This window comes from Canis aureus, chromosome 23 (assembly GCF_053574225.1).
Source record: "Canis aureus isolate CA01 chromosome 23, VMU_Caureus_v.1.0, whole genome shotgun sequence".
Classification (NCBI taxonomy): Eukaryota; Metazoa; Chordata; class Mammalia; order Carnivora; family Canidae; genus Canis; species Canis aureus.
The window spans coordinates 13,976,997-14,001,622 of record NC_135633.1 but is presented as its reverse complement, the minus strand read 5'-3'; the positions used below and the strand labels follow the sequence as shown (position 1 = coordinate 14,001,622).

Sequence of the window (24,626 nt, the reverse complement as noted above, 5' to 3'; positions counted from 1 at the left end):
AAACCAAGGTTTAGAGAGTTTCTATTCAGGGTAATAAAGCAGCAAGGTGATGAAGCTGGGTCTTAAACCCATATCCACCTGACGCCAAAGCCTTTGTTACTAACTAAACACTGAAGTACCATGACTGAGCTTGACCGACCTCCACCTCCTCTTCGCCTTCTGCCTCAGTTGGTTGGGGACTCTCTGTTGGGGGTGTGTGTGGTAGGGGGTGGAATGATGTTATTTCCTAAAGGAGGAAACTAATTGCCATTTGTAAAATGGAAACAATCCCTGCACCTGGCAAGAGAAGGGCTTATTGGTGGGAAGAGAGGATGGGTATTGAGGAGGAATTCGGGAACATTCATTATACTTTGTAACTTCATAGACCTCACCAAACCTTTTTATCTTAGAAGGAAGTAACAGAGGAAGCCCAATGAGATGCCTGTGTATGATTTAGAGGAAGCTGGGAGTGTTAGGAGGATCTGGGATGCAGCTTCCCCCACGATTTTTCTGTCATTAGGTATTGAGAAGAACCACAGCATCTTGGTTCTAAGACCAGGTGGCTCTCCCACGTGGCTGGCCAGGACGTCAGCAGTGCCAACCAAGGGAGGAAGCAAGGAGAGGACAAAAAAAGGAGCTGAGAAACCCTGAGCCTGTTGAAGTGGCTGGTTCTGGGACAGCGCTCAGCTGCCCATGGCTAAAAGGGCAACATGTGCTTGGTTTAGGAAGATTTAGATGCCCCGAGACCTACCATCTAATTGGTGGAATCCAGATGCCAGGAGCTCCTGCAGGGCCAGCAGTGGCACGGTTCCAGGAGAGCAGGCCAATGGCAGCAGTTTCATTCAGCAGCTGGAGTCCCAGGTGCAGGATCCAGCCCCCAGGAGGAGAGACAGGCAAGCATTAAATAGGAAGTGCAGGCTGCAAGGGAGCTCCCGCACGGCAGTAGCCCAAAGCTCAGATGGAACACGGAAGCCCTGCTCTTAGCCCACGCCAGCGTGGTGAGGGCCGGGGCGACAGCACACAGCCCGCCCATTGGGCACCAGGGCCCGGGCCGCGCAGCAAGACCACTTCCAGTCCTCCCCGCCGGTGGAGCAGGAGCTGCCAATACATTCCCTGCGCTGGTCACGGTGGGATCAACACATGATGTTTTGACCTCGTGGACATTTTTTAAAAGTTAAGGTAAAATTCACGTAACGTGAAATGGCCCATTTTAAAGGCATCAGTCCAGTCGCGTTTAGTACATTCAGTGTTGTGCCAGCACCACCTCTGTCTAGTCCCGAAACATTTCCATTGCTCCAGAGTAAAACCCCTCACCCATTAAACAGTTTCTCCCCTCTCTCCTGCCCACAGCCCTGGCGACCACCAATCTGCATTCTGTCTCTGTGGATTTGCCTACTGATCTTTCAGATAAATGGAATCCTATGCTAAGTGGCCTTTCGCATCTGGCTTTTTTCATTAAGCATAGTGTTTCTGAGGTTGATCCACACTGTAGCAATTATTGGTACTCATTCCTTTATACATCTGAGTAATATTCCATTTATTTATTTATTGTTTATCCCTGTGGCATTTTTGATATGAAATAAAGGGTAAAACTAGGAACATTTGGGCAACAGTGCAAAAGTACCTGATGGTATCACACCTGCATATATTGAATCTCTAAACTTTTTTAAACCAAGAAGTACACACAATCGATGTGTTGCCCCATCCCAGAGAAGGACAGTGATGACTCAAGGACAAAGAGAAGGATCAAGAATTGGTTCCATGTCTACTTGGTCTTTCAGGGTCATGCAGTAAGTGTGAAACAGGTTAGCGTCTTTTACCCTGTCACCAAAATGGCTTGATTAGATCATTTGCACCCAGCATGGGAACGCAGCATAACAAAGTCATATACCTGGGCATTCGTGACTGCGGCTGGAAGGGGGGCTGAAGCCCTCCAGAGATGCAGGTGATGCTGAATGATAAAGCAAGAGTCTTTTTTTTTTTTTTAAGATTTTATTTATTTATTCATGAGAGACACACAGAGAGAGAGGCAGAGACACACAGGCAGAGGGAGAAGCTCCATACAAGGATCCTGATGTGGGACTCGATCCCGGGACTCCGGGATCACGCCCTGAGCCAAAGGCAGATGCTCAACCACTGAGCCACCCAGGCGCCCCAAGCAAGAGTCTTCAATGCCGTAGGAGACGTTCCTCCACAGAGGCCCACAGCTCCATCCGCATTCGCTTTCAACTACTAATCAGAGACTTGTCCCCAGTGTGTTAGCCTCCCTGCAAGCCTACTTGCCACAGACAACCCTCAACATAAAGCCAGTGAAGAAATGAGATTACATAAGAAGAAAGACTGTCCCCCACTCCTTCTGTGACTGATTATTACAGGCCCATTTCAGCTCCATTTTTCTTTGGGCATCTCCCTAAGATTTCACATTGAACAGCCCCTGGAAGTGAGGGAAATAGGAGAAAAAGCTCCATTATATCTTAGTTTTATGCTATTCATAAATGAAAATCTTGTTAATTTAGAGTTTGACAGCTGTGGTGCATTTGTAAGTCCAGGGCAGCTGTCATCAGCACTCCAGCTTATTTTTCAAACAGATGTTTAATTTGACTTTAGTGCTATTGCCAATTTTTTAGGAGAAAAAGAGAGGAAAGCAGAAACAGAAATAATCATTATATTCGTCGTTTGGTTTCCTTTCAAAACCTAAATCGGCATGATGAACGATGACCTCAGACTCGCTCTAATTGCAGTTTTCGATGCAGGAGTGGTTAGCTATCATCTCCTACGTGGTCCAAGGTCCTTTCTTTTCTTTCTTTCCCCTGAGGTCAGAGGCTGTTTTGTGATAATTACACTCAGACTCTGAACAAAGTCCCAGCTACCCAGAAAAGCCTTCAAGAGTGCAGAAAAAATTGGGGAGTGGTGAGCGATGGGTGACTGGGCCCCAACCCCAGATGAAGACCGCAGGGCCGAGTCTTGTCTTGTGGCCATGGAATCAGGAAACCAGCAAGAGCAAACAGCCCTGGGAATGGCAGCCAGGGTCTCCCACTCACTCTCTTCTATCTACCATGCTTATGTGGCTCAGGCAGCTGGGCTCGTGCATGCTCACAGTGTGCAAGTCGGTCTCAATGTATAAAATTAAACACATCTGTGGCTCCACGTAGGAATCTGATGAGTCAGAACGTACTTGAACAGGCCCCGCTGTTCCAGTCCACGTTGCTTGGAGGAATCTTCCTTCACACCAGCTGTGTTGCTAGGTAAACCTACTTCCCGGATCTCATTTCTCTACCTTTGCTTTTGCGTGTTTGGCTTTCAGTGGCTCTTACCTTGTACCCAACGTGTGTTCACGCCATGGCCCTCAGTACCTCTTTGACGATGCCCCCATAGTGGGGACCCTATACGCAATAACTTACTGCATATCTCCGTACTCGTTTCTTTGTATGCTGAGATGGAAGACACCTTGCCTCCTTCCTCAGTCAACAACTGTGACATGAGCTATGCTAAAGAAGAACCCACCCCAAGTTAAAATTTGGCAGATGTCCTGGATCCCAGCTCTCAAGTTGTGGTTTGAAAGAAGAATGATCCACAGCCTCATCCATCTAGTGCTAAAAATAACAGGACACTCTAAACAGAATCAAGGTGTGGGCTCCCAGGGCCAGTCTCACTCCTCCAAATGGAAGGGGGGCACATTTTTTTTTTTAAATAGAACGTATTATTTGAAGAGTATTAATCAGGAACTAACTCTTCCTTAACTACAGAGACACCAGGCTTCTTCCAGGGTGAACACCCAAGATTTATGGGGATCTTTAGGGAATTAGTACATGTATCAGAAACCCCTGGCTGCTGCTTACCACCCCAGCCATCTACCTAGGGCTAGACTGTGGGTCCATTCCTCAGGCAATTTCTCCCCAGCTCTGCTTCATACTTGAAGCCCCATCACTTAATACTCCATATCACACCTAAGGCCAAGCAACAGTGATGAATAAGACTGTCGCTGAAAGCTTGGGAATGCCAGGAGGGAAGTGTAGCACAGAGAAACTATAACTGGCTTCTAGATTTTGGCTGCTCCTAGGGCCCAGAAGCACAAGCTCATCCTTGGCAGGGGCGGGGGAGGTGGCTTCCCTGCTCCTCATGCTTGGGGAGCATCAGACTCTCCCCCTACCCTCAGTTGCCAGTTTACTCCCCCCGCTCCCCCGAAAGGAATGCCCTTGCACAAATCCCAGATGCCCCAAATTCCAGACCCATCTCCTCTCTGGACTAGTTTGTTCAGCATTACAGATGCGAAGGTGGAGCCACAGGTCAGGTGACCTGAAATTGAATTCTGGCTCCACCACTTAGCTAATGACATTAGGCAAGTCATTTTAAACTCCCAGTGCCTCAGAGAGCTCCCCTGTAAAATGCAGATAATAATAGTACCTGCCTTGTAGGATTGATGTGAGGATGAAAGTGTTTAGGACAGCATCGGTATAGAATAAGCTCTATAAATGGCTACACGGCTCTTGGTGTTGTTTTTGTAATTATTGCTTTACGTTTGCCATAAAATGAAGAACTCACATACATGTTTCTAAAACAAAGGTAGTAGTTCATCCCTGGAGGTGAATTCCGGTTTCTAGCATTTAGGACAAAAGCTGAACGTTCTGACACCTGGGTGAAAGCTTTAAGCACTATTACATTTCAGTCTTGCCATGTCTTTTGCTTGTTTGCTCCTTGCCAGTTCCCACACAGAACATGAAGTGGTGTTAAGAACAACATAAAACAAAACAGTCATGTTAAATTTCAAAACCTCAAGACCAGGGAAAATAAAAACTAAAATCTAACTTCAAGACAAGAAGACGACCAAGTACAAATAGACGTGGGCCGTAAGTTCCCCCCAAGTTGTAAGAGGAGTGGATTCCAACCCATGAAATAAAATGGAGAGCTGGGGGCTGATATAAGTCAATACATCTGCCACTTAAATGAATGAATGAATAAAATTAATTTGGAAACTTTGATAAGGAACAGAGTGTTTCTATCATCTCAAGGTCTCTGCCCTCAAAATGCTTAATAACTGCAAAGAGCAAAACAGGAACATTAAAGGAGAGAAGTCCAGCAGACACCAGTGATGGGCCAAATCTAAATTTAAGTCATGAGCCACCTGATAGAATGCAATTCAAAGAACGTGGCGTCACTTCTAGAATGATATTCCCGCTAAAGACGCATAACCTGAACCTAATCCTGAGGAAGCATCAGACAAGCTCAATCATTTTATAGAATTACCTGACATGTAATCTTCAAAAGTTTCAAAGTCATAAAAGTCAAGGAAAGACTGAGGAACTGTTCTAGACATAAAATCTAAGTGCATGCTGCGATTCTAAACTAGATCTTTCGGCAATAAAGGGACAATTTAAGTCAAAACTTGAATAGGGTTTGAGGATTGGATGTATTAATGTTAATTTCCTGTGTCTGGTGGCGGTGTGTGGTTACACAGGAGAAGATTCTTGTTTGCAGAAAATACACAAGAAAGTACTTAAGGAGATTGGACATTATTCAGTCACAGATGCTTGGCCGGGGTGAGGGTGGGAAGGGGGGGATATGTTCTTTGTGCTGTTCTTATAAATTTTCTTTAAGGTCAAAGTAGGTTTGAATTAAACAGGCCCAGTGCAAAGGCAAGGGGTGGTGGGGTAGAAGGGAAAAGAGAAGAGCTGCATTTGTATCTTCCCTTCTAGATTTTTCCCTTTTCTCCCTGGTTCCTCCTCTCAGAAAGTCGGGCTAAGATGTGGATGAGAGCATGCTGCGCTCAATCAAGAATATAGGCAAGGGGGTGCTTGGGTGGCTCAGGCGGCTAAGCAGCTGCCTTTAGTTTAGGTCAGGATCCTGGGATGGAGCCCCACATCAGGCTCTCTGCTCCTCCCTCCTCCTCCCTCTCTCCCTTCAATAAATAAATAAAATCTTAAAAAGAAAGAATATAGGCAAGGAGTCACCAGGCTTGATCGCTGGGCTAAGTTCACCTGTTCCTTGATTCCATCCCACGGTGCTATAGGTCTGTACCAGGCACCATGCCCAACACCAAGGATGCAGGGATGAGCAGGGCACAGCCTCTCGGGAACACAGTGACAGGAACAGGCCAGTCCACGGGCAGCAACTGCATGGTACAGAAGGGGCCACGCTGGGAAGAGTGCAGGCCTGGGGTGGGTGGACACCCAGCCTGGTCTGGGGTGGGGCAGAAGGTCCAGAGAACACAGCTCGGGAACTGATGAACGAAAGAGGAATGAGAGAGAAGAGACAGTGTGGGACTGTCCTTAGCTCGGAGAAAGCAAGGAACATTTAAGAACTTGCATTTGGATCCAGATGGTGGAGCAAGAAAGAATGCAGTTGAGGCGGAGGTGGTGCCCCATAAATGTGACTTTTTTTTTCCTTCTCTTCTCTATGCTTTCTTTCACTGAAACATCCCTCCTTGGAGCATTTAGTTGAGTGTTGCTCTAATTTTTTAATGACAGAAAAAAATAATAAATGAAATACGTGCTAATATATCTTCTAATGAGGAAGGCAGTATTGCTCCATTTTACAGAGAGGAAACTGAGGCACAAGTCCAACATGGTAAGCAGGAGAGCTGAGATTTGAACCCCACACAACCCAATTCCACGGCCCAAGCTTTTGCTCTGCCACAGTGTCTGAATAGATTGTTCATGAGGCTGAGTTCTCACTAGGATTACTGGTCTTTTATAAAAAAGGATTGCCTTTTTTTTTTTTTTTAAGGTTTTATTTATTCATTTGTGAGAGACACACATAGAGGCAGACACATAGGCAGAGAGAGAAGCAGACTCCCTGTGGGAAGCCCAATGTGGGACTCGATCCCAGGACCCCGGGATCACAACCTGAGCCAAAGGCAGACACCCAACCACTGAGCCACCCAGGGTCCCAAGGATTGCCTTTTATATCTAGTTCTCTGACTGTAGGGGCAAAAGGAGCAGATGCTTGGGAACTGCAGTCATCTTACCCACTTGGGTCACTCCCCTCTCATCCCGATCACTGCCCTTCCAGCCTGTACTGTCAGCAGTTGTGGGAGACCTGCCATGGGCCCTGGGAAGCCTGGAGCCTGGGCCGGACGGGGTGATGGCTGTCTCCAGGGTGGCCGCAGACCCAGGGCAACTCATAGCAGAGGGAAGAAACAAAGGTTCAAATCTCAGAAGAAGGCTGAGGATCAGGTCCAAAAGGCTCTCAGTGGGAAAGGCAGTCATGAGGGGAGGAACAGGGCACCAAAGCTGGATGAAGGTGAGCAGTTCAGAATGGAAACTCTAAATAAGGCCCCTTGGTGTGTGGTGCTGCAGGTGGCACTTGGCCTCAGCAGGAAGTGGGGAGGTCAGTGGGTCTTTTTCCACCCTGGACTCAGTTACTCATCTTGGTAGACATTTAGTGAGCATTTACTATGTGCCAGGCTTGTGCTAGGTATGGGGAGGGAAGAAGAGAGAACAAGGCTGAAGGCCTGGCACATGAATCTTTATCTGAGAACCTGGCATTTGGAACAAGCCTGCCGGTATTTCCATTTTCACTTTAGCCCCTGGAACAAAGCCAGGAAGTGACAGAGTCACCGCCTGGGGGCAGGGGGAGTGTGGGAGGGAAGAGCCAGCTTCCCCAGCAGCCGCTGTCCTGGCTATTTCTAAAACAGCTTTTTACAGAAAGCCTAATTTCCACAGCTTTCAGGCCATCACCACAAGATTCAATTGCTAATCACGTTTTTCAAGGTGGTTCTTGACTGATTGCAAAGTGGCCTTAGAGAGTTTGCCCCTTGCAGATGGGCTCTGGGGTCAGTCAGGTCAAGCTTTGAGTCCTGGCTCTATCAGGTCTGAGCCTGTTCTCCTCCTTATAAAATGGAGATAAGGAGCTGAGGCGTGGGAAGTGTCCCTTTGCATTTTTTAAGTAGTCTACAGTTTATAGACCACCTACCCACTACTCTTAAAACTCGGCATCATAGTCATCACAGGAAATTAAGGCTCAGAGAGGTACTGTGATTTGAACTGGATCATCCAGACCCTAAGTGTACCAGTCAAGACAGAAACCTGGTCTCCACTTTTAAAACAGAGGATCCCTGGGTGGTGCAGTGGTTTGGCGCCTGCCTTTGGCCCAGGGTGCGATCCTGGAGACCCGGGATCAAATCCCACGTTGGGCTCCCGGTGCATGGAGCCTGCTTCTCCCTCTGCCTGTGTCTCTGCCCCTCTCTCTCTCTCTGTGTGTGTGTGTGTGTGTGTGACTATCATAAGTAAATAAAAATTTATAAATAAATAAATAAAACAGAAATGATTTGCTGTGCTTTGCATCTTCTCTTTTATGATGATCAAAGTCACTGTATAGTACGGGGGACACCTATACAGACTCTTTTTGCCGGTAGTTTTAGCTCAGGGTTTCCTTATGGCATGGGAATTGGGAGAAGAAAGTTCTGGTTTGTGGAGTCAACCTCATTGGGTTCCTAATCCTGGCTCACTGAGTTACGTAAACTTGATCAAGATACTTCGTCCCTCCTGCCCTGCCCCACTGTGTGCCCTCTGTTTCCCATGGGGCTGATCTTAAACTTTGAAATCATCCATTTTCTTGCACTGCACCAATTTCCTGCTTAACACCCTTCTGGACCCCCATCTCAGCTAGTTCTCAAACTGGAACAGCAAAGAGATGATATGGACCAAGGATACGAAGTTTAAGGAAAGAAGGCAAATATTGCTGGATTGTAATTTTTTCTGAAAGATGTTGGTGAAAAACCAGTTATGTTGAAGAAATCAAAGGTTTGATGCACATGTTTGTTTGTTTTTAAGAATAAACATGAGAGTCTTCAAAAAAAAAAAAGGATACTTGGTTCCTAAGTGCCTCGGCTCTTTTCATCTGTTATAATACTAGTACCTCCTCCTTTGCTGGGAAAATGAAACAAGGCCATCCATGCCACTGATTTTCAATCTTGGCTGTACATTAGAATCACCTGAGCAGCTTTTTAAACTCACCAGTGTTCTGGCCCCAGCTCTGGAAATTCTGATCCCCGTGGTCTGGGATGGAATCAGGGTGTCAACGCTTTTTAGAAACTCCTCCAAGTGATTTTAATGAGTAGCCAAGGCTGATGTTAAAAAGAAAACCATAGGCCCCAAAAGGTGTCACTTAGATTAAGGCTTCAAGTCAGTAAACCCAGACTTAATACCTAGCCTAACTACAGTTTCAACCCCCGGGGACTATAACTTTTAATTTTATTTTACTATTTTGGGAGGGGGGTGCAGAGGGATAGGGAAATAGAGAATCTCCACACCCAATACAGAGCCTGACATGGGGCTCAATCCCATGACCTGAGCTGAAATCGAGAGTCGGACGCTCAACCCTCTGAGTGCCACCCAGGTGCTCCTAAGGAGTATAACTTCTAACTAGTCACTCAGGAGTTTTCAGCACCAATAAGGTAATCAGTTCCATGGCCCCTTTTTATCCCTCAAGGAAGAAAGGTAATTCACCTACTAAAACCCTGTTATCCCCAAATGAAGGTAACCTCACCTGAAACAGTCCTTTTTTTTTCCTGTTTTGTTTTGTTTTACTTCCTCATCCTGCCCTTAAAAATCTTTGTCTTTCTGTAGCCCTTTGGAGCTCTCCTTTACTTGGTTGATGGGATTATGCCTGTTTTGTGAATCGATTAATAAAGCCATTTAGATCTTTACAATTTATTCAGTTTAACTTTTAAATTAACTCTTTAGTTGGGTAGAAAAGGCATAAATACCTAAGTGAAATAACAACATGAGGTTTAAAGTTGAAAGAAGAAAGGAAGATTCGGCCTAGGGGCTTTTCATACTAGTTTAGTTCATTAATGTTCACAAGGGCCCCCATGGAGTGGATATATTTTTTAAAAGATCTTATTTATTTACTTATTTATTTGAGAGAGAGAGCACAAGTGAGGGTAGGGGGGCAGAAGGAGAGGGGGAAGCTACGCTGGGAGCTCCTGCCACGCTGGGAGCCCCATGCAGCTGGATCCCAGGACCCCAGGATCATGACCTGAGCTGAAGGCAGACGCTTAACTGACTGAGCCATCCAGCTGCCACCCATAGAGTGAATACTAACCCAAGTTTATAGAGCAGCAAACTGAGATATAAGCTGTAAATCATCTACTACACACTGAAGAGGTAGATCCAGTATCAAATCTGACTAGAAAGATCTTTCTATTATATCATGTCTATACCATTCTGATTTCATGGTAATTATAAAGAAAAGTAATGAACTAGTTGAGATTAAAGGTTTAAATCCCAGTCCTTCTGTATGTATTTATATATCTCTCTGTTATCCTATTTATCTGTCATTCTTTCCATTTATCTTTCCTTCCTTCTGTCCATCCATCCATCCATCCTTCCAATTCTGTTATCCAACATGGCCATAAAATAAGATTTTTAGCCGTGCCTGGATGATTCAGTCTGTTAAACGTCTGACTTTTTATTTCCGCTCAGGTCTTGATCTCAGGGTCTTAAGTTCATGCCCCACATTGGGCCCCATGCTTGGTATGGAGCCTACTTAAAAAGTAATAATAACAATATTTTTAGTTTAATCAAATATTTTGGCTAATATGCCAAACGTTAGGGTATATTTAATTAATTATTCATTTTCCCACCCAAAGTTAAAAAAAATTATCATTAAACCTCACTTCCAGTAAATCATAGGGGAATTGTATAGCTGAGGATGATTTAAAGATGATAATGGTATCAGAGTATTTAATGCAGATTAACTACCCTTCCTAAACAGTCATATAAATAGAGGAAAACAAAATTAACGTGATTAAATACATTCAGAGACTATTTATTCTGTTAATTGTTAAAATTTAGGCAACAGTCAGATTGTAAGAGACTTGCAGCTGCGGCTCCGAAATAGCTGGTCCTCCCCTCAGCTGTTGCTAATTAATGCAATTTTCCTAATAACAGTTTTCTGATAGCAGAGAGACAGTGGTAAGTCAAAACAACTTCATTTTTATGCTGATAAGCCCTGACAACAACAACCAAAAGAGCCCAACGGGATTCAAATGGAAATGCTGCTAACTACTGGCTTATGTGTAGTATTTCTCATGCACAGCTGGTCTTCAGTGCGGGGGGGGGGAAACTTATCACACCCACACATAGGTGCATGGGACAGCATGGCAAGTCACATAACATCAGCTACTATTGTAACTGAGTCACAGTGGGATGATGCCACAGGCTCCAGAAAGGAGCAGAAAAGCACTCTGAACAATTGTCCATTGCCTGTGTAAGTGACCCATCTTCTCTTAATTTGTCTTTTTTTTTTTCCCCAAAAAAAGACAATTGGAGGAGGCCAGTTTGCACCATTCAGTATGCAGAACTCCTACCCGGCAGAGTTAGCAGGAAAGCAGCTCAGAAGTTGCCAGCTTCCCTCATGTCCAACCCATCTCTGGTTGCCTTTCATTCGTGTATTGATTCCCAGTCAGTTGAAGTTCAGTGGGTTTCCCAAAATACATTACACAAATCATAACAATTTATTAATCAAAGAACTGGGTTGGCCTTCCTTGGGAGGGTACTAGACACATGGAAAGCTTTTTCTACTAACAGTCTGGTACAATGTCTTCCAAAACTGGGCCAGTCAGTGGCATTAAACCTCTGGCTGTGAGGGACGGCTGGTCATCTCTGAGACCGCTTGAACAGACAAGAAGCCAGGTCAGCAGGAAGTTGAAATCCAGATTTTTCAGGACCAGCTGCATCCATCCAAAGAAACACTATGCACATCGACGCATTTGGGTGCAGTGGGATTAAATACAGTGCAAAGTGTCATTAGCTGGAAGATCATTACCAAATACCCTTCTAGGATAAGGATTCTGCGAGTTCATTTTCTTGAACTGTATCTTTGTATCAGAAACATCATTGGCAGGGAGCCATCCAGAAAAATAGGGATATGTGCATCCCAATCTGATGGCACAAACTCATCCACTTGCAAACACAAAATGAAGTCACGACCAGGGCACAGACCCTGGAAGAAGTTTGACCTGTGGGTTCACCACACTGTGAGGGTCCAGCTTCGAGGATGTCTGTTGTGCTGCCCTCTGAAGGTGGCGACCATCTGGGTTTACTCTTGTTCCCTTATGGAGATGGGAAAATTGAAGCCTTCCCTTCCCTCGCTCTCTTCCTCTCCATCTCCTCTATGACTTCTTTCCTTGCTCTGTGAGGGTTCTAGCATTTCCCAGGGACACATGCTCTCGAGCTTAACTTCCTCCTCTCTCCAAGATACACAACATGTAAATGTGGTTACACTTTCACTTTTATGATAGATATTTTTATTGATTTGTTGCGTTTTAATTTATTCCTTGCCTACTTGAGGAAAGAAAAGATTTGCAGTATCTTGTTTAACATGGATAAGAAGCTCACTCTTAAGTCCCTCATGTCAAGAGTTAATGCAAGTTTTTTTAACTGACCGTATATTTTTTAAAAAGAATTTTCACTTGCATTCTTCTCTGCATTAAAATGAGATCGCATTATTCTCTTTCACATTATTTTTCAGGAAAATAGAGCTCTTGGCGTGCTTGCTTTGTCTTGCTTTCTCTCTTTCCTCTCCCCTCCCTCCCTCCCTCTCTCCCTCCCTCCCTCTCTCACTTCTGTTTTTAACTTCTCTCTGAAAGTATTCTCCATGAAAAAAGGTAGAAAACAGGACAGATCATGCTCAGATTGTGTGGCTTACACGTGTTCTCATGTTGTTGCTGTAGAGCTCTGTGGGAGTCCAGGGTGACCATGGCATACCGCTAATGAGCTCATATGACATAAGAATGAGGTCAGATGCTACGAGAGGGCTGCAGATGTTGAAAAGAAGAAACATGGGACAAATCTGGAGTGAGTCAAAAACGTAAGGCCTATGGGTGCTTTTTTTTTGAAAAGTCAGCTCAAAGGATGAGCAAAGTGGAATGCATAGTGCAGTGGTTTTTTCCATAAAGAAAGCTCTGTCCCTGGTTTAACTTCTTCCTGGCAGATGGACCATCATCCTGCTGATTCCCAACATTGTGAAGGGATTTTGAATTCAACCCGAATGGTTCCTTTTGAGAGCAATGGCTGCCACCAGCCAAACTGCCTGGCTTGAACAAAGCAGAGCAGACTTAACTAGCCTTTATGCAGTGGGAAATGTTTCGTGACTCAGACCAGTCACTGTTTGCTGTTCACCCAGCACTCCGGGTGGCACTGCTGATACAAAGGACTTTATGCTTCTTGCCAGATCGTGGACATATGGTAGACACTCGACACTATGTGTTGAATATAAAAGAGTTGACTTAACGGGGAAAGTCAGTATATGAGAACATTACACATCGACACACCTTCAGTGCTTTTTGCGCAAAAGGCGCTACGCTCAGTGTTGAGGGGCCAGGGTGTACGAAAAGGCCCCATCCCTGAAAAATCTCAGATTTCAGCCAGAAGTACAAAACACAAACACACAATAAACTAAATTGTAATACAAGACATTAAAGTTTAAGCAAACATCGAGTGTCCAGTGTCCAAATGCCAAATGAACGAGAAAGATCAATGGTGTTCTAGAAACCCGGAGGAGGTTGCTTCTGACAGTCCTGGTCAATGAGACTCCGAGGCAGCGGTGAGATGGTGACAGATGAGTGGGGGTGAGAGTGCATTCTTGGTTTATCAAGTAGCATGGGCAAAAGCCAGGAGAGGTTGGGTGCCACACGTTCTGCAGCCAGTGAAAAGGCAGGGCTGAGTTCTTCGGGTAGTTTGAAAGCGTCAGGGGGACAGGGTGGGGGGACGTGGTGTGACTCAGACCTTGAAGGCAGCTTGCATCCTGGTGTTCAGGATTGTGGATATTTAGCCACAGAGTTTGGACTCTGATCTCTAAGTGAGAGAGGCACCTCTGTCTAGAGAGGACCTGCTATGTGCCAGACTCTGTGCCGGGGTGGAGCGGGACAGGGCGGAGGTGGGGGATGACATAATTAGGACCATGGTGCCCCTTTGCCTAATAGTCTGCGAGAGGAAGTGATAGTGTGTGGGGGTGACAGTTAATCCCCTGGCCGAGTGCAGGTGAATTGGATGGGTTGACAAGGAGAGGAGACACATCAGGAGGTTACTGCAGTAATTATACGGGGAGCCCTTCAGATACTCCTCCCTTGCGTGTCCTTCCTCGGGCGGGGAGGGAGGTAGGACTTGGGTGGGGATTGACAGGCATGAAAACCATGCCTCTGAAATTTAGAGCAGCGCTTCTTATAGAATCTCTCCCCCAAACAATGCACGTACTTACAAGTTGGCAAAGAGTCTTTTCAGGGACTCAGGAATCTTCTGAAACCCACTCGTGGGCCATGAATCCCTAGCTAAGAACCATAATCACCACCACCCCCACCACCCTCACCCCCACCCCCACAGTCCCTAGCCCAGCCTAGAGGAGGAAGGAGAATCCTGTAACATAGAGATCTGCTGCTATACAAGAAGCTCCCATCTCCACAGCAGAAAACCCGGTGTGACAGGGAGGCTCTCAGAGGAACAGAAAGGATGGCAGGTGGCCTATGCGTGAAGACCTTGCTCTGTCTCCTGAACTGTTTCTTTATTTTATTTTTATTTTTATTTTTTATTTTTTTTGAACTGTTTCTTTACATTTGGGAGAACCGTGCTGCCAGCGGTGGCTTGCAGGTACCCACAGGAAGGGGAGGCCACGGTGGAGCAGGACCGGCTAGAAAGGTAGTGACTTGGATGAGCCAGGTGGGAGAGTGTTTGCGATGTTGGCAGCAGTTCCTCGAGCGAGCGGAGAGGCTGGGAAGGTTGTGCCCTGTGCGGAGCAGCAGGGACCACGAGGAACACCGGGAGGGAGCCTCAGGAGCAATGCTGCTCTTCTGTTTCTTGTTTTCCAGCCAAGACAGGTTCTATTCCAGATCAGAGCATAGTCTGGAGAAAGAGCAGTTGAAGCTTTAGGTGCTTGGAATAAAAATTTAACCCTCATCCTTAGGAAAAAAAAAAGAAAAAAGGCATATATCTTAGTTGGAGATTTTATTAAATGGAATGACAGTCACACGATTTCACATATCTGCTATCCTTCATTTCAGACCTAATAGTGGTTCTGAGGCTTTTCAAGATCAGGGACCGCTTTGAGAAGCACAGGGAAACAGTGAGGTCTTCACCAGACATACGCACTCGTGCACATCACACAAAATCTCATCATCCTGAAACCTGTCTGCAGATGCCCAGACTGAGAACCCCACGTTCAAAAAGCCTCGGTCCGATCCTCTGCTACTTCGCAGGCATGTAGTGATGAAGAGGACACACGGCCCCAGAGCTAGAGGGGCTCATAGTCTGCTGCAGATTTATGGACATGAAGAAGTTGGAGGGAAACAAGAGGCAGGCACTGAACAGCAGCTTGACTGTATGAGACGTTTTCCAGCAGAATCTTAGAGTCAGCAGCAACTGTCAGTTGTCCCTTGACTGGTGACACCCCGAGTCCCGGTAATCATGTGAAATGCTGAATAGCATGCTAAGGCTGATTGGGGGCGGGGGGAGAAATAAAGAAAGAAATTTTCAGGAACATCAAACCCCAGGCTATTGTAATCTTACAAGAAAAAGATTTTTGGCCTAAAGGTGTATCGTGAGATAGTACCTTCACCCCAGGCGCAACAATTAGATATATTTCTCTTTGCAAGGTTAAGAAATGCCATGAATCCATTAAGCCAGAGAGAGGAATCTGTGAAGGGTCAAAAGACATTGAAAAAACAATTGATAGTTTAGTTTAAGACAATTCTAGGGAATAAGAAATTCGCTACCCAGAATCGCCTACCTGTCAGAGCTCCTACAACTGGGAATACATCCTGCAGTCTATTTATTTTGTCCATGTGAGTTTATTTAAGATTTTTCCAACAGATGACAAATTTCCAGCCAGTGATCTAACAGATTCCCCTAAGGGTTCCCACTGTTTCCTCAGCCACAGCTTACAGGCATGTGAAAGCCTCCTCCAGAGGTGGGGAAAAAGGATATTTCATTCTCCTGTGTGTTCTGTCAAACTCCCACCCACCCTGCTTCCCTTACAGGGCTCTTCACACTGGATAGTACCGCCTGCCTGCTGTCTTCCCAGCCAACGTGAACAGGTGCCTGTCCTGGCATCCCATCGGAAGTCCCAGCAAAGGCAGAATGGTCCCCCAACCCCCAAATCCAGAGCATCTTACTCCAAGACTCTTCTGATCAAGGCATCCCTGCCTCCATCCCAGAGTCCCCCAGTGGCTCCCCAGTGCCATCTCCTGGCCCTGTATAGAGGGTCACTAGAATGGGCTCCCCCTTACCTTTTGAACTACCCTCTCCTGTGCTCCCACAATGGTTTGTTCATGCAAACCTCTTTCTATCAGTTAGGCATGCTTCGGAAAGCAGCACTCATAGGAAACTTGACTAATGATAACTTCAATAAATAGAGGATTGGTTTTTGGGTTTCTTTTTTTTTTTTTTTTTTTTTTTAATGTAACAGAAAGGCCAGAGGTAGGTAACTGCTTATATTGTTTCAGTAATGAAACAATGTCAGGGCCAGTGTCTCTGCTTTTTTTCTTGTTTTTTTCCTCATGGTCACAGAATGGCTGCTTTGTTTCACACGTTGTGTTTATAGTCATGGCTAGAAAAAAAAAAAGAAAAAACCGGGACAGGCAAGTAGGTCATTAATTTTTTTTTACCTGGAGAGCAAAACTTTCTCAGACCGTCTCCCCTCCATCCTGCAAATCTCCCCTTCTGATACTGAAGCCACGTGGGGGCATGTGTGCCCATTCCCCAGATGCAAGGAAGACTGGGACAGTGAGAAGAGGACGATCATGACTGGCTTGTCTGGTACCACCCCCCCAAAAATCCGGGTTATGAAATCATGGAAGACGGAAGGCATGGGTGCTAGGTGGACTCCAGGACTCGGTATGTGGGATTCTGATTCCGCAGACTAAGTATGTCTCTCTCTCAGGCTGTTGACTATTTGATATCACGTAGGCCTTATTCATCTTTGCACCTTTACTTCCTCACACAGCTCTGTGGCACCGACTCTGATAAACAAAACACAGGTAAATGAATGCCTGTCTGGTTTGAATGCCTCTCCTATCTAAATTAGCTCTTTTAAAGCATAATCTAGTTTTATTCTTTTCTTCTCACATCTCTCTTATGAAAATCAATTCCTCAGTCTTAATTTCCCATTGGATTTTGGGAAGGTAAAATGTAAAGTGCTGGCGTAATAGTGTTAACAAGCTGTATGATAAAGATTAGGTCTGAAATTGGACAATAATAAGAGAAAAATGGAACCATGATAAACTCTTTATCTGCAAGGTCATGGGGTCGTTCTGAGAAGAAACAAACTGAGTGTTTAAAAATACTTTTTCTCTAGTTTTTGTGAAAATTATAGACATAGTTATGTTCAATGAAGTGAACCAAGAGCTTGAGAAATCCGATGATCGTCATACAAGGTTGGGAATGGATTGTAGTCTTGTTAAGAACTGAACCGGCCTCTCAGCCAGATTCTGGTCATGACATAAGCTGTGTGTACATGCAGCACTGTGCAGAGCTGGTAACCCGGTTTAGGTATAGAAGGACCATGTTTAGTGGACCTGCCAAGGGGCTCTTTCTTTCTGGTCTGCAGCTGTAGGTGCTGCAAAGTGCCTGTCCCTGGTTACAGACTCCGCTTCTGTAGCATCTTCCCAAGAAGTTATTCTTATGGACCTCATTCCTACCAATAATGCCTCCAACTCCAGCTCTATCCCTACCTCATCCCAGCCAGAAAAGGCCTGCTACTCCTGAATCACCATATCTCCTGTAGATGACTCTCCAGTTGGGTTTCTAACATACCATGTGTTCTGAGAGTCATTTAAGAAAGTTCTTAGAGTGTGGCAGCTTGTCATAGGCACACCTTCTTTAGGATGGCATCATCTAGGCCTCATCTAACCCTATTATGTACCATTTTGTTACCAGACTGAAGCCTGATGGATGGTACCAATGTCAGTATCCTCACTGTAAATTCTACAGACTGAACTTTTACATAATGTTACCACTGAGGAAAATTAGACAAAGTGTACAATTTCTCTGTATTTTTTCTTAAAACTAGATGTGGATTTGCAATGATTGCAATACAAATTCCAAAAATTAAAAAAAAAAAAGTTTCTCCATGTCCCTTCTGCCTTTTGTTTCAGTGCTTGGCACCACCATCTCTCCCTCTAGTCTCCAGGGTTTCTATTTGGGCTGTCCTTTCACCTACCACCCTCTGACAGTTGTCTCATCTGTAAAACAGGGATAATGGTAGTGCCTACTTCATGTGGTTGTTGGGATGATAAAATGAGTTAACATTTATGAAGGACTTGGGTGTTTTATTGTTAAATAAACAAAAAACAAATGAAATGTCTTATACTCAACCTCCTCTTTCTTCTCTAGGTCCTATAAGTTACCCAATCCTGATAAATTTTCCTACAACGTGTGTCTCAGACTCTCTACTTCCACTGACCTATCTTAATTCAAACCTTCAGTGCTGCCACCATTGCCTCCTGTTGGAGCTTTGCCAAGGCCAAGTTAGTCACTGCTCTTCTGCGTCCCATGGCTCCTCCATCATCTCGCTCAACATTGATTTTCTGTTTCCTTTTTCTGTCTCTCTTTCTCCCACTGGACTAGGATCTCCTTACTGGAAGGCACTGTCTCTTATTCATCTTTGAATTTTCAGCTCCTAGCAAAGTGTCTGATATAAAACAAGCCCTCGGTAAATGTTTTATGAATGATTGATAATTAAGCAGGAATAATCTCACAGCATTACTAGCATTGCTTCTTTGCAGTAATGGCAAATGACTATACCAGTCTCTGAGTCTCTAGCTTTGTGACCTCAAACACAGGTTATGAATTTACTGTTGGGCAGCCAGGGAGTTCTCATGCGTGTTGTAGACAGAGCCCTGCAGATAAGCTTTCACTTTTTCTTCTCCCATGGGTCATTTTGATGGGCTATCAGGGTGCCTGTTAACTCCTGGACACAGTGTTGTGTTCCGACATCCACCTTAAGCCATATTTTAAAAAAATGGAAAGAATTTGAATCATGGAATGCACCCAGTCTCAGTAAATATTTGTTGTTTGACATAAGACCATGGTCACATTAGTACTTGGCATCCTTGTGAAGTAAAATAAGGCAGGTAGCCTCAGCTTCTGATGATATTACCATCACTGTGACTCTACTGTTTTATTTCTGGGTGCTCCCAGAGTTGTTCTTTCATTGGTAGGAGGAAGTGATGTTACTGGTTATAAACTGGACCACTTCCAGGAAAAATCGTCCCTGAGATCAGAGACAAAGTTTTTAAAGCACCCCAAGAAATGTTGAGTAACAGGGACTTTACTGGACTTGGGACAAGGGTTGACAAAATCAGTCTAGAGACCACAAACCTGAGCTTCATTTTGGCCATTATCTCTGCCTGAAGCAGCTGACCAAGGTAGACCCTCACTCCTCTCTCCACAAGCCAAGGAGACAGAACAGACCCAGTGTTAATCATAATAATAGCTACTGTTTATTAAGTATTTTTATGTGCCAGGCACTTTGTAGGAGATGGTGATTTAACAACAGTAAGGAAAAAAAAAAATAACAACAGTAAGGAGAATGGCTACCAGATAGTGAATATTGACTTCATGCAACACACACGTAGTAAGGACCTTACATGAATTATCTCTACACAGCAGTGACCCCGCTGCTGAGGATCCAATTTGAATTTTTAAGTCCTTTCCTGGCTTGATTTCTCCCAAGGCCTTTAGTTGCTGATGTCTCCCTGTCCATTTTTGGTGAGAGCAGGGGTCCCCGCCTAGCCCTAGACAGCATACCCACAATTTCACAAACTCTTAACTTTATCCCAACAGGAAAATTCCCCAAGGAAAAATGATAGCAAATGAATAAATAAACCCTTCAGACAGAAAGGGGTCAAGCACCTCAGAGATCCAGGATAGCATTTCTAGAAATGTTTCCACCACTTTCAGTTTAAAAGACAACTTTCAAAATGATTAGTAAGTTGTTTAGAACCTCAATATTCCAAAGTTTGAGAAGCTAACATACTGAGAAATTTAATTTAGATTTCCTTAACACGCTCTCTCATGATAAGAGAGCATTCAGTGTATCAGTGTATAAATGCTATGCAACGGGACTGCCAAACTGCAACACAGAATGGGAGAAATTTGTCATTTTGAAATGCTAAGGGAATTCTTACTAACAGCTTTCTCATCTTGTAAAGCTATTATTTTTCTGAACTATAAGATGATTTATAAATCTCAGCTGAGTTTTATGCTTTTGATGGGAACAGACTCAAAATGAAATGCATTTTCTCGGAATATAAATTTTCTCAGGGGTTGACCAAATGAGGAATAAAAAGAAACATCTTCTGCAACCAAGCATACCAAACTTCGGCCTCTGGTGGCATATCTGTAGGTGAATGTTGATCTTCTCCAGAGTTCTGGGTTCAACCTGACTCTCTTCTTACTCTGTTCACTTTCCCTGGGTGACATCAGCTGCTTCAGAAGCTTCACCTCTTACTTCTGCTCCAGTGACTCACATGCCCCTGATCCCCACCCCTCACATCCCTCCTGAATTACAGGTCCCTATATCTAATTACCCACTAGATAGACCACCATCATGTCCTACAGACCACTCAATCTTAAATTCTCTTCTTTTCCCCAAACTCTATCCTTCTCCTTGAATCCTGGTACTACATCAATACTAACGTCAACATCAATAGAAGTAAGATACAGCTTCTGTTCTCAAGAAGCTTATAAGCTAGCACAGGAGACAGAAAAGTAAATAGGCAGTTACAGTACAGGTTATTAAAGTGCTATGGTGGGAGAAACCCAAGAGGCTGCGTCTCTCATATGAAGAGCACCCAACACAGCAGCCAGTCAAGAAACCAATCTTAGTGGGTATGAGTTCTGGGTAACTGAAAAGCGTGTGTGTGTGTGTGTGTGTGTGTGGTATGCTCATAAGTGTGTTGAGGAGTCACAGAAAAGGACAGAAGGAGTCCCATGGACAGAAGCCCAGGGGCAGAGATTGGGATGGGAAATATAGGGTATGGTTTGGACAGAGTGCTCAGGTGGGATTACGTTAAGATGAAGTCAGATCAGAACAAGCCTTGTATCCCACATTTGATCTGCATAGAGTTTGAAATCCAAAGGGCATGATCCAGAGGTTTGGCCAAGCATGAGTATGGAGATATATGCTCAGTCTTCATGGAAAGCTTCAGATGATCATGACCCAGGCTCCAGGGAGACCCACCAAAGTCTCAGTTCTTCATCGTAGGTTCCATGAGATGCTAAAATGGATCCAAGGAAAATCAACTTGAGGTTACATTTCATAACACTTACCTCACAGGCCAGTTATACTTTTTATATGTGATCATCTTTAATCCCTATAACCACGCTGGGCACAGGACAGGCCATTAGCTTTGTAGGTAGACAGGGGAAATCTCAAAACCTTGGGCGTGTTAGTTACCGGCACTCTCTCCGCCCCCCATTCTAGGCCATCATCACCTGTAAAGGGGAAAACAGCTGCAAACCCTCATCTTAATCCTTCTAAAAATAAAAGCATTCTGACAAGTTTGCTAAAGTTGATCTAAACTGACAGGAAGCTATTTAAAGTTGTTATTTACTATCTTACTATTAATATTCTTACATTTTGCTGCAGAATATTGATAGGTTTGATTACGGGGATGTTAATGGTATATTATCGTCTTAACTTTCTAATATCTGAAAACTCTGAATTCAACAATGCATCGAACCCAAGGGTTTTGGATGAGGAAGGAGTTTGAGGAGCTGTAATATATGTAAAACATAAGATATATAAGGTAATGTACATAAAGGGCCTCCCTAGCACAGTGACCAACACATAGGAAGGGCTCAGAACTTACAACTATTATCAAAAAGAGAGAGTAAGCCATCAAAGACTTCATAAAACAAGGCATGAAGGAAATGAAAACATTTTATAGGAGATACATGTTTTCTATCTCTGCCCCCTCAATATTTTACAATTATACTTGTGAAAATTTGGGGTGATTTAATTTTTCTAAGCCTGATCATGGGCTTTTCCATTGTTCTCTTTCACAACAGGAGGAAGAAAATTCAGAGTATTGTTACAGATGCTAGCAAAGTCAAGTTTGGGGAGATTCTGGGAGAGGAAACAGCACCAACAAGGCCATAGTAGAGTAGAAGAGGTGTTCACATAAGGGAATAAACTTCTCAAACTTTGGAACCCTGGGACATGGCTTAAAATGGGGGCAAATGAAGCCAGATGGGCATTTGGAAAAAAATTTATGAAAAGCCTTGAATATAATGGTCATTTTGTATTTTATCTTAAAGATCAGGAGGTTTCAAAACACTTTAGCAAGAGAGTTTTGTTTGTTTTGTTTTTTGTTTTACTTTGTTTTAAGTAGGCTCCATGCCCATCATAGAGTCTCATGTGGGGCTTGGACTCATAACCTTGAGATCAAGACCTGAGCTGAGATCAGGAGTCAGATGCCCAACCAACTGGGCTACCCAAGCACTCCAAGAGAATTTTATTGAAGTAAAACTTAATTTTCCTGGAACTCTGCACTGCAACTACACACCAACTTATTTTTACTGTGTGGCCCAAGGGCTTTTTTTATTTTTATTTTTTTAATTTACCTTTTTTTAGAAGGAGGAGAGGGGCAGAGGGAGAGAGAAAAAGAGAATCTTAAGCAAGCTCCATGCCCAGCACAGAGCCAACATGGGGCTTAGTCTCACAACCCTGAGATCATGACCGGAGCCAAAATTGAGAGTCAGACACTTAACCAACTAAGCCACCCAGGCACCCCACCCCTTCAAAGTGCTCTTTTTAAAAGAGCAAATCTGATTATCTCATTCCTCAAGATGCACTTATCAAAGATATCTCATCAAGCTTGATTTAAAATGCCATCTCTCTGCAGACTCAGGGTGATGTAGCCTTGTGCACCGCCCCATCTCATCTCACACCACCTCCCTGACTTAACCACTGGTCAGTGCTGCAGTGAGCCATGACCTTCCCACCTCAAGGATCTTGAAAGGATGTCCTCTCCCTTGTTTCTCCCTCCCACCTGCCCTAGTAAGCTCCTACTCTTTCCAGTCTAAGCCTTCTTTTCTGGGGGAGAGTCTTTCATGGCTGGGTTGGGACCCCCTGTGTTATAGTCTCCCATATCCTGGGGACATCTCTATTCAGCACTTAATCACTGCCTTGTTAAATGATTAGCTGCGGATTTAGCTGTTTGGTGCTTTTTCCCCCCTAAGCTGTCCACTTTGAGAATGGAAAGGAGCCCCATCTGACTTGTTCCTTATGGTGTCCCTGGCCAGCATCTGGCCACGAAGGAGGCCACCACAACTGTTGGTTGAAAATATACCAATAGGGATGCCTGGGTGGCTCAGCAGTTAAGTGTCTGCCTTCAGCTCAGAGCATGATCCTGGAGTCCCTGGATCAAGTCCCACATCGGGCTCCCTGCATGGAGCCTGCTTCTCTCTCTCTACCTGTGTCTCTGCCTCTCTCTCTCTGTGAGTCTCTCATGAATAAATAAATAAAATCTTGAAAAAAAGAAAAAATATACCAATAAATACAACAGGAAGACAAGTGAGGGAGGAAGCTGCTTTGGTTGGAAAGATGAATGCCAAGCTTGGGCTTCTTCCCACAAGCACTTCTCCTCACCCTCTGCAGCGGTCTCTGAAGCACTGCTTGGTGGGGAACACTCTGAAGGGTAGATAATGGGATGCTCCAACTAACAAAAGGCTTTGTTATTTGGCTTTGGGATGAGCGTTCTCAAGAGGGTTTTCTTGGCCGGAGGAAACTTTCTGCTTGATGGTCAACAGAATGGATCAATGATCAAAGTAGCTTTGCAGACACGAAAAGCATATTTCATTCATTTATTTCAACATCTCGTCTCTCTTGGGTAAGGAAAGACTATAAAAGACATCTGCAGGCTGGTCTGAATTTTATTCTTTTGTGCAAGACTGGGGGTAGAGTAGATGTTTCTTTGGAAAGTAATCTTGGCCTAGACCCACACTGTCGAGAAAATCGCTTCCGGACTCTGCAGAGCCAGGCACACATGGGCCCAGGGCTGAATCTGCAGTCACATGACCCAGGGCAGGTCATGTGAGTCTAACACTCCTTTAGTGTGTTTAGCTGTAATGGAGCCAAGGGATCCCTTTCTCTGTGAAGTAGGGCAAATCAAAGTAAAAATTACCTTTTGATTGAGTAGTGTTGCTGAAGAAAATCAATAGAAAGGGCTCGAAATCCACTGGTACCGTTTCATTGTTAAGTGTTGTAGACTTCACATTACAGGAATGCCAAGTTTCAGGGTTCAACATCTGCGAGGCCAGCTGAAAATACACAGCAGAGTGGGTTAAAAGAGTATGTCTGCAGTCCTCAATTAAAGGGAAAATGTGTGCTGGCCAGAAGCAATTTTTCGACATCCAAATATTCCTTCCAGATTCCAAGATCCCATATTTGACATGTTTAAGAGAGAGATATAACAGCTGAAATTGTCTTTGTTCAGAATGTAGGAGACAGTTTCGTCTAGACTTTCAGGAAAGATAGAGAATGACATTTTCAGAACAAATCAAAATATATTTTTAAATTCTTTTTTTTTCTCCTTCAGGAAGAGGACTTGACATGCTTTTCTGATTTGAATTTGGTTGATCTATAAATGGCTTCAATCATTTGATACAAAACTGGAATAAAATGAGCCATTGAGAAAAGTTACTGAA

The 24,626-nt window shown here is 44.3% G+C and overlaps 1 protein-coding gene across 2 annotated transcripts in view; it reads left to right on the top strand.

Annotated features, from left to right (window-relative positions):
- Nucleotides 1–24,626, top strand: part of SPON1 (spondin 1) — a 251,520-nt gene that overhangs the window by 81,043 nt on the left and 145,851 nt on the right. The window lies entirely within an intron of this gene.